Source organism: Kogia breviceps, chromosome 12, assembly GCF_026419965.1.
Source record: "Kogia breviceps isolate mKogBre1 chromosome 12, mKogBre1 haplotype 1, whole genome shotgun sequence".
NCBI lineage: Eukaryota > Metazoa > Chordata > Mammalia > Artiodactyla > Physeteridae > Kogia > Kogia breviceps.
The window spans coordinates 21429278-21437586 of NC_081321.1; positions in this window are offsets into that span (position 1 = coordinate 21429278).

Sequence of the window (8309 nt, forward strand, 5' to 3'; positions counted from 1 at the left end):
TTTGTCTTGCTCCCTACCATTCATTTCTCCTTTTGGTAACAGCATCTGATTTTGCTCTGGAAGAACTTTCTTCTCTCAGTGCGCATAGTTATAGGTGGCTCTTCGGTCTTCCCATTGTTCTCCGTTCCTGTCTTCCTATGAACAAGACGAAGGAATGTTCCCTGTCTTCCTATTAGCAAGAGCTGGGGGGCTTCCCTGGTGGCGCAGCGGTTGAGAGTCCGCCTGCCGATGCAGGGGACGCGGGTTCGTGCCCCGGTCCGGGAAGATCCCACGTGCCGCGGAGCGGCTGGGCCCGTGAGCCGTGGCCGCTGAGCCTGCGCGTCCGGAGCCTGTGCTCCGCAGCGGGAGAGGCCACAGCGGTGAGAGGCCCGCGTACCGCAAAAAAAAAAAAAAAAAAAAAGAGTTGGGGATGTGCTGAATCAGACATTCTCTAAGAATAAGAATTTTGAGAACAATGATACAAAGAAGGAAAATGATGGGAACTTCGATTTTGTGAACTAGCCCATGTCTTTTTCTGCTTAAGGTAGCCAGAGTTGGTTCTGTAGTGTATTTGTAAAGGAAGTCTAAAAAAAAAAAGGAAGTCTAATTGATACAGTAGTTTTGAAAGCCAGACTAGAGCATTTTTATCCCTAGCTTTGTAGGTAATGGGGAAATAGTGAACAAACACTATTTGCAATATGAAAAATAGTTATAATTGAACTGTGCAAGATTAGTAGAACCATGAAGAATGAACTGGAGTAGGTGGGCAGCTAGTTTGTGAGAGATCAGTTAAACGGCCATTCAGTGGTTCAGGTGAGCTAAAGAGGTGGGAATGGAGATAAAAAAGGAGATGATGGGTGAGGTCGATATTGTAAGGGTGGATTTTATGATATTTGCTTGGGTGATGGGTGTGGGGTTGGAAGGATGCTGACAAATGGAGGTGTGGAATGCAGTTCAGTTCTCCTCACATTGAATAGGTCTTGAAGGATAGATACTATTTTCATGGAAGAGATGGAGGGAGAGGCATTTCAGAGAAAATAACAGCATGAGTAAGATTTGAGCCATGGACAGAAGGCAGAATCAAGAAACTTGGTTGAGCAAATTGCTCAACAAACCAGTTTGTATGTTCCTGTTTTTCTTTAATTAAAAAAAAAAATTGGGGAATTCCCTGGCAGTCCAGTGATTAGGGCTCCGCTCTTCTACTGCAGGGGGCAGAGGTTTGATCCCTGGTCGAGGAACTAAAATCCCACAACCTGTGTGGCGTGGCCCCCCAAAAAATTTATACAATTTTTAAAGGCTACTTTCCATTTACAGTTACTACAAAATATTGGCTATATTCCCTGGGTTGTATGATACACCCCGGGCCTATCTTACACCCAGTAGTTTGTGCTCCCCACTTTCCCACCCCCATGGTGCTCTCCCCCACACACTCGTAACCCTTAGTTTGTTCTCTATATCTGAGTATGATTTTTTGCTATATTCACTAGTTTGTTGTATTTTTAATATTCTACACATAAGCGATATCATACAAATACTGGTTTGTCTTTCTCTGTCTGACTTATTTCACTTAGCATAATGCCCTCCAAGTCCATCCATGTTGCTGCACATGGCAAAATTTCATTTTTTATGGCTGAGTAGTATTCCACTGTATATATATACACCACATCTTCTTTATCCATTCGTCTATTGATGGACACTTAGGTTGCTTCCGTACCTTGGCAATTGTAAATAATGCTGCTATGAACATTGGGGTGCATGTATCTCTTTGAATTAGTGTTTTTGGGGGGTATATACCCAGGAATGGAATTTCTGGGTCATACGGTAGTTCTGTTTTTAGTTTCTTGAGAAACCTCCACACCGTTTTCCACGGTGGCAGCACCAATTTACATTCCAACCAACAGTATAGTTTGTAGATTCCTTTAAAACAGACACTCGACCTTGTTCATTTCATGGTCATTCTGGTCCATTGATTGGATGCGTCAGAATCACTTGGAGAGCTTTATACAGTAGAGATTTCCAACCCTGGCCCCAGATATTTAGATTCAGCAGAACTAATACGGGGCCCAGAACTTTATTTTTAAAATCTCTCCAGCTGAATCTAATACAGATCCCAGATTTGGGAACCGTGCCATGGTACACCTTATGACGATGCTGTGCACATAGTAGTTACTCAGTAAATACCTGTTGAAGTAAATTAAATTAGGTGCTCTTATCTTTGTGGCCTCCCTATCACCTCATTTAGTGTTACATTCAATATTTGTTCAAAAATTTTCATCATAGCCATTTTCCCAGTGTCCCCACATCTTCTCACACCCTTGAAGTAACCGTCAGGTCCTTTACTGTATTTTTGTTTTAACCTTCCAGGAATCACCAGGCCCTTCCAGTTCTTCTACAGAAAATTTTCTCAGATCAGCCCCTGTTCTTTGCAGTTATAATGTTTCCATTCTGATAGGTCTTATCGTACAAATGGATTATTGCTGAGAAAAGCCAGCCTATTGTTTCCACTTCCATAAACTGCTATTATTCACCAACCTTAGAAAAGAATAGACTCCAAATGGCACTTTTATCCTGATAGTCTACAGCCAGCAAGCTACATCGGTAGCCAGAAATGTGAAATTTGCTTGTGAGTGACTCTAAAGCTGTGATACTTACCAGGATTCCACAGAGACTTTTAATTATACATTTACCTGAGCATCACCTCCAGAAATTCTGAATCTTTGGATCGAGGGTGAATCTCTAATATTTTCTATTTTAATCATTTCCCCTAGCTTTTCACGGGGCTCAGAGTTTAAGAACTGCCATGCTATGCCTCTGGGCAAAAGTTATCTGGAATTACAGTTTGGCTGAGATCCCATACAAGGTTAAACAAGAGGCTAGTAACTTTGGGGGGCAGGGAGGGGGAATCAGGATATGGGGGGAGGGAATTTCCAGGACACACAGAAAGGAAAAAAGCCAAAAGCTCTGGGAACAATGCGTAATGTATTTAAAAGGTCTTGTGATAGTGAGAGAATATGCTGACAGATTTTAAAAAGTCACAGACTTGTTTACAGATAAAAAGACTGTTCAGGCCAATTTGTAGACAGAACTTGGCGTATGTGTTTTATAACCTTTAGGTAAATTATCATTGCTGGATACAGTACCAGCTGATTTATTTGTCAAACCAAAAATAGAAGCACTGAGTTTAAGTAGCTCAAATAAAGCTAAAAGTCTTGCAAGAATCATATGACACTAGTGATGAAGTAAGGTAGGGGAACTAGATGATTTTGAAGAATAAATTAATATTTTTACTAACTTCCAAGATATACTTTATTAGTATTTTCACTAAGAGGGAATCATTTTCCCTGGGGGATGAATACCCTTAAAGTGGAAATGGTGCTATGTCACACCAATTTATTTTCAATTTGTCAGCATCTCAAGCTGGAAAGCAGGATGTCACAATGTTCTCTACTGAGAGAGGGAAACACTTTGTAAAGTACCGTAATATTAAGATGATATGAATGTCTACGTGTGGTAATTCAGTTCACTGCTTTGGTTGGTGTTTTTTGTTTGTTTGTTTGTTTGCCTTCCAATCTTAGCTCAAATGTCATCTTCTTGGCTATAATCAAAAAGACAGATAATAAGTTTTGGGTGAGGATGTGGAGAAATTGGAATCCTGACGTATTACTGATGGTAATGTAAAATGATACAGCCACTTAGGAAAATGGTTCCCCCAAAAGTTAACATAGAGTTACCATATGACCTAGTCATTTCACTTCTAGGTTATATCCAAAAGAATTGAAAACATACGTCGACACAAAAACCTGTATATGAATGTTCATAGCAGCATTTGAGAACAGCTAAAAAGTGGAAACAACTCAAATATCCATCAACTGATGAACAGATAAACAAAATGTGGTATATCCATACAATGGAGTATTATCCAACCACAAAACAAAGGAAATAGTGATACATGTTACAACATAGATGACCCTTACAAAATTATGCTAAGTGGGAGAAGCCAGAAGCAAAATGTCATCTACTGTACGATTCGATGTATATGAAATGTCCAGAATAGGCAAATCCATAGAGACAAGGTAGATGAATGGCTGAGGTTGGGGAATGACTGCTGATGAGTACAGGACTTTTCGACAGTGAAGAAATATTTTGGAATTTGATAGTGGTGATGGTTGCATAACCTTGTGAATACACCAAAAACCACTGAACTGTACACTTTAAAATGGCAAATTTTATGCTATATGAATTATACCTCAATTTTTTTAAATGTCATTCTCTTAATGAGCCTTATGACCTATGAGACCTATGACAGTCTTGTTTAAAATTGCAGTCCTTCCATCCCCATTCCGTCCCTCCCAATTGCTCTTCTCTGTTCTATTCTTTGCCATGACTTCTAAAATAATATAGAATTTATTCATTTATTAGGTTTATTGTTTATCTGTCTCTTTCTTTTTTTTTTTTTTTTCTGCGGTACGGGCCCCCCCCCCGCAGAGCACAGGCTCCGGACGCGCAGGCCCAGCGGCCATGGCTCACGGGCCCAGCCGCCCTGCGACACGCGGGACCCTCCCGGACCGGGCCATGAACCCGCGCCCCCTGCATCGGCAGGCGGGCTCCCAACCACTGCGCCACCAGGGAAGCCCTATCTGTCTCTTTCCATTGAAATGTAACTTCCACAAGAGCAGAGGCTAAACTGGGACTTCAGAGACACCACATTATCTGTATGTGTAATATCAGAAGATACGTCCATTTGAACGTCCATTGAACATAGCATTATAATCACTCAGAAAAATTTCCTGAGAATGATCACTTTGCTCTGAATGTTGAAAGGCTGAAGAGGAATAAGCTATATCGTGGGTGAGAGAGTCAAAGTTTAAAAGGGGTAGGAAATCATGAGGGAGGAAAAGGGCTGGATCTCTGGGAGGCTTGCACCAAATAAAGGATTAAAAGGAAAAGAGGAAAACATGTTCCAAGTATGGCAAGTGGGTTTCCCAGTTATGCTGACTAAAGTCATTCATATAGACCCTGTAACTGTGCTAGGCTAGAGAGGAGAGAGCAGACTGAACAAATGTAGTAAGATGTCCAGTACTTACTGGGTCCCAAGGAAGCAAAATTAAATTCATTGGCTGGTGAAATTTAGCCTAAGGTTATACTGCTCACCTTGGTTTGGGACTGAATGAGACAGTATCTTCAAATTAAGGGTCCCCAGGTCTATGGCCAAGCAGAACTGGGGAAAGGTAGAAATTGTCCACAGGACAATTAGTTTGCAATGGAGGATGGTGTGTGTGAGGTAGGCCTGTTAGTTACCTAGGCGATTAGCTTCAATTTCGGCCTAACTTCATGAAGGGTGAAACCATTTAAGTTTTAATACTTAGGGTTTTTTAAAATTTAATTTTAATTTACAATTTTTTTAAATTTAGTTTTAATTACTTTTTGAATTTCTTCTTCTACACGGTTTTTAGGAGATTCATTAATATTCAGTGTCACAGAACAGTTACTAACCAAGTGACACATGTTTTTTGTTTCAATTTGACCGCTTAGGAGGATGGTTTTTTTCTTTATTTCTCTTAATTTGTAACCGACTGATTTTATTAATACTGACTAATCTGCAAGTGATGTTGCTTAGTAGGGCAAGGTGCAGAATAATCTAGCAGAGCCTATGCAGTCACCACTCCCCACTTCCTCTTCTTACTGTTCAGGTATCCACTCTTGCCCTGTGTGACTCTGGATCACATCCTAGTTGGCCTAAGGCAATCATAGTGGCCCCTGATGGGCTCGCCAGTGATTGGTTTAGATGTAAACATGTGATTCAATTTTGACCAATGAGATTTAAAGGTTTATCTACTGGGGGGTGGGGGAGGGGAATGAATGTTTCTGGGGAAAATTTCATCTTAAAAAGAGACAGTAGGAAGAAAAGATCTTTTTTTTTCCTTTTCTTCTCTTTTTTTTCTTTACTGTGTGCGGGTTTGATGCTTGAAATTCTTGAGGTCATGTTACAACCACGAGGGAAATGTACAATGGAGTTTGGGCTTGCAACCATTAGGTCAAGGCCAAGAGATACTACAGAGAGAGAGAGAGAGAGAGAGAGAGAGAGAAACATCCTGGTTGCTCAGTTGCATCTGAAGTAACCCAATCTACAGTCCTATGTATATTCTTCTTGTTCAAGCCTCTTAGATTCAGATCTGAGGAGGGGAACTGAGGAGGTGGGGGCAGGGGTGGATGAGATCATTACTTCTCAAAGTTCAGTTTGATTTTTTTTTAACCGTGTTATATATATGATTTAGAAAATAAATTGAGTGATTTTTATTCTCTTTAGTAAGTGAATCCAGAGAAATCTTAAGTTTAATTTGTGGGTCGCTGCTATCTTGAAGTTAAATGGCAGCAAATAAAAGTTTTAATGGGTCTGTTATCAAGTACATAGTTAAGTATACTTGAGTGGAATTTGGGCCTAGGTAGAGGATGAAGCTAGGTGTGCATGAGTTAAGGGAGTTCTTTTAGTGATTTAACTACTACTTTACTGAATGCCTGTGCTGTTCGTGCGGTTGTTTTGCTTTCCAGAATGAGAACAAGAAGTAGCGTCTACTGTGACATGTGAGTTTACTGAATGAAGAGCATTTGACTAATAAGCAGTCCCATCCAAGGCTAAATGTCCTACTGATTGTACTTGATGAGATCTAGGTCTTTTCAAAACAATACCAAATGTGATATTCTGACTGAACTGCACAGTCAATGTTCTTATGTGTGGATACAGAGATGATTTGTTTCTCATTTTCATGATTTCTTCCTTGAGATATGGTCTGTGAGGCACTATAGGGAACGAGAAAAGTCTTTTCTGAAAGTCCCCTGGCTTTGGGGGACTTTTAATCATACAAATCCCCTCCAAAAGTGAGTGATGTTTTCTTCACATTTGGAAAGGTGCATTCTTACCTCTCAGGTTGAGGTAATCTCTCCAGGAGAGATTATGGCTGATTGGAGGGTAAAATAGTCATGTGGCTCCTGATACCTTCATGGCCTCTGGTACTCAAGCTTTCATGTGCTTCTGTGAAAGGTATTGAGGAAAAGAGAGGAGTGAGTGCCCTCTGACTACAGCTTTATGAGAGCGTGAACCCAACCCAAATCTCCTTCAGAGATTTGGCAGAAAAGGCTGCATTCCGTTTTAGGGCAGATTAATTTCAGCAAAATTCCATCCTCTTTAGTACAAGAGCACAAATATAAATAATAATAATAATATGAATAACAACAGTAACAATTATTGTAGCTAATAATATAACAACACATATAATAACATAAAAATAGTAGTAATAATAGCAGTTATGTTGTTTACTGAATGGTTCCTATGCTCCGTGTACTATATTAAGCACTTCATATACATTTTATTATTTAATCCTCACAATTACTTCACAAGTATTGTTGTTACCCTCATTTTTATACAGGGAGTAATTGAGGCACAGAGAGGATAAGTAACTTGTTTACGGGCCCATGGTAAATGGTAGAGTCAGGATTTGAATCTAGACCTGTCTGGCTACGATACCTGCATCCTTTTCATGTGACACACAGCCCCTCAAAACTGGATTGTAAGCTCTGTTAGAGCAGGAACAATGCCATGTTAAGCCCTGTATATTTAGCATCTAGTAGATTACTTACAAGATAGCAAGTGCTCAATAAATGTTTAGTAATGAATCAAGGAATTAACATTTGTTGTGTCAAGTACAGCTTCCCCCAGTGCTGAAGCTTTCACATACCACCTGGCATGTTGCTGCTCTCTGGCATCATCTCCACCACTGATCACTACTTCCAGGAGCCACGCTGATGCAAAGGTCGTTGACATAGTCTTGGAATGGCCAATGGCCCGCTCTTCACCCAGCCTGTCTGTGAGGCACAGTTACTGAGCTCCTCCAGGGACTACAAGCTTTTCTGCTTCCTCCACTCTCTACTCCCCACACTGAATCCCCTTCAGGAAGCCAAAGCAAGCCTCAAGTCCAATCATTTTTTCTGATACTCAGGGCCACTCTGCACCGGAGAGTAGGGCTGGACCTCCCTTTTTCTTTCTTTCTGGGCATGAAGCCCACACTCTCTGTCTCAATCTGCCTGCGTTCCCTTTAGCTTCTGGCCGGTGAACTTGCCACACGCCCCAAATTTAGATTTGGTCCCATGACTTCTTTTCATTTGGAAGAGCTTTTGCTACAGGTGATTGAGAGAAGAGCAAAGCCAATGGTTGCATAGTCTTATTTAATAGTAGAGGTTTAACAGTTGGGAGGTTTTTGTCTGCAATAGTGTACCTAAATAATATTGGCTTAAAGAATAAGGACATTTATTACCTCATGTGATGAAATATCTGC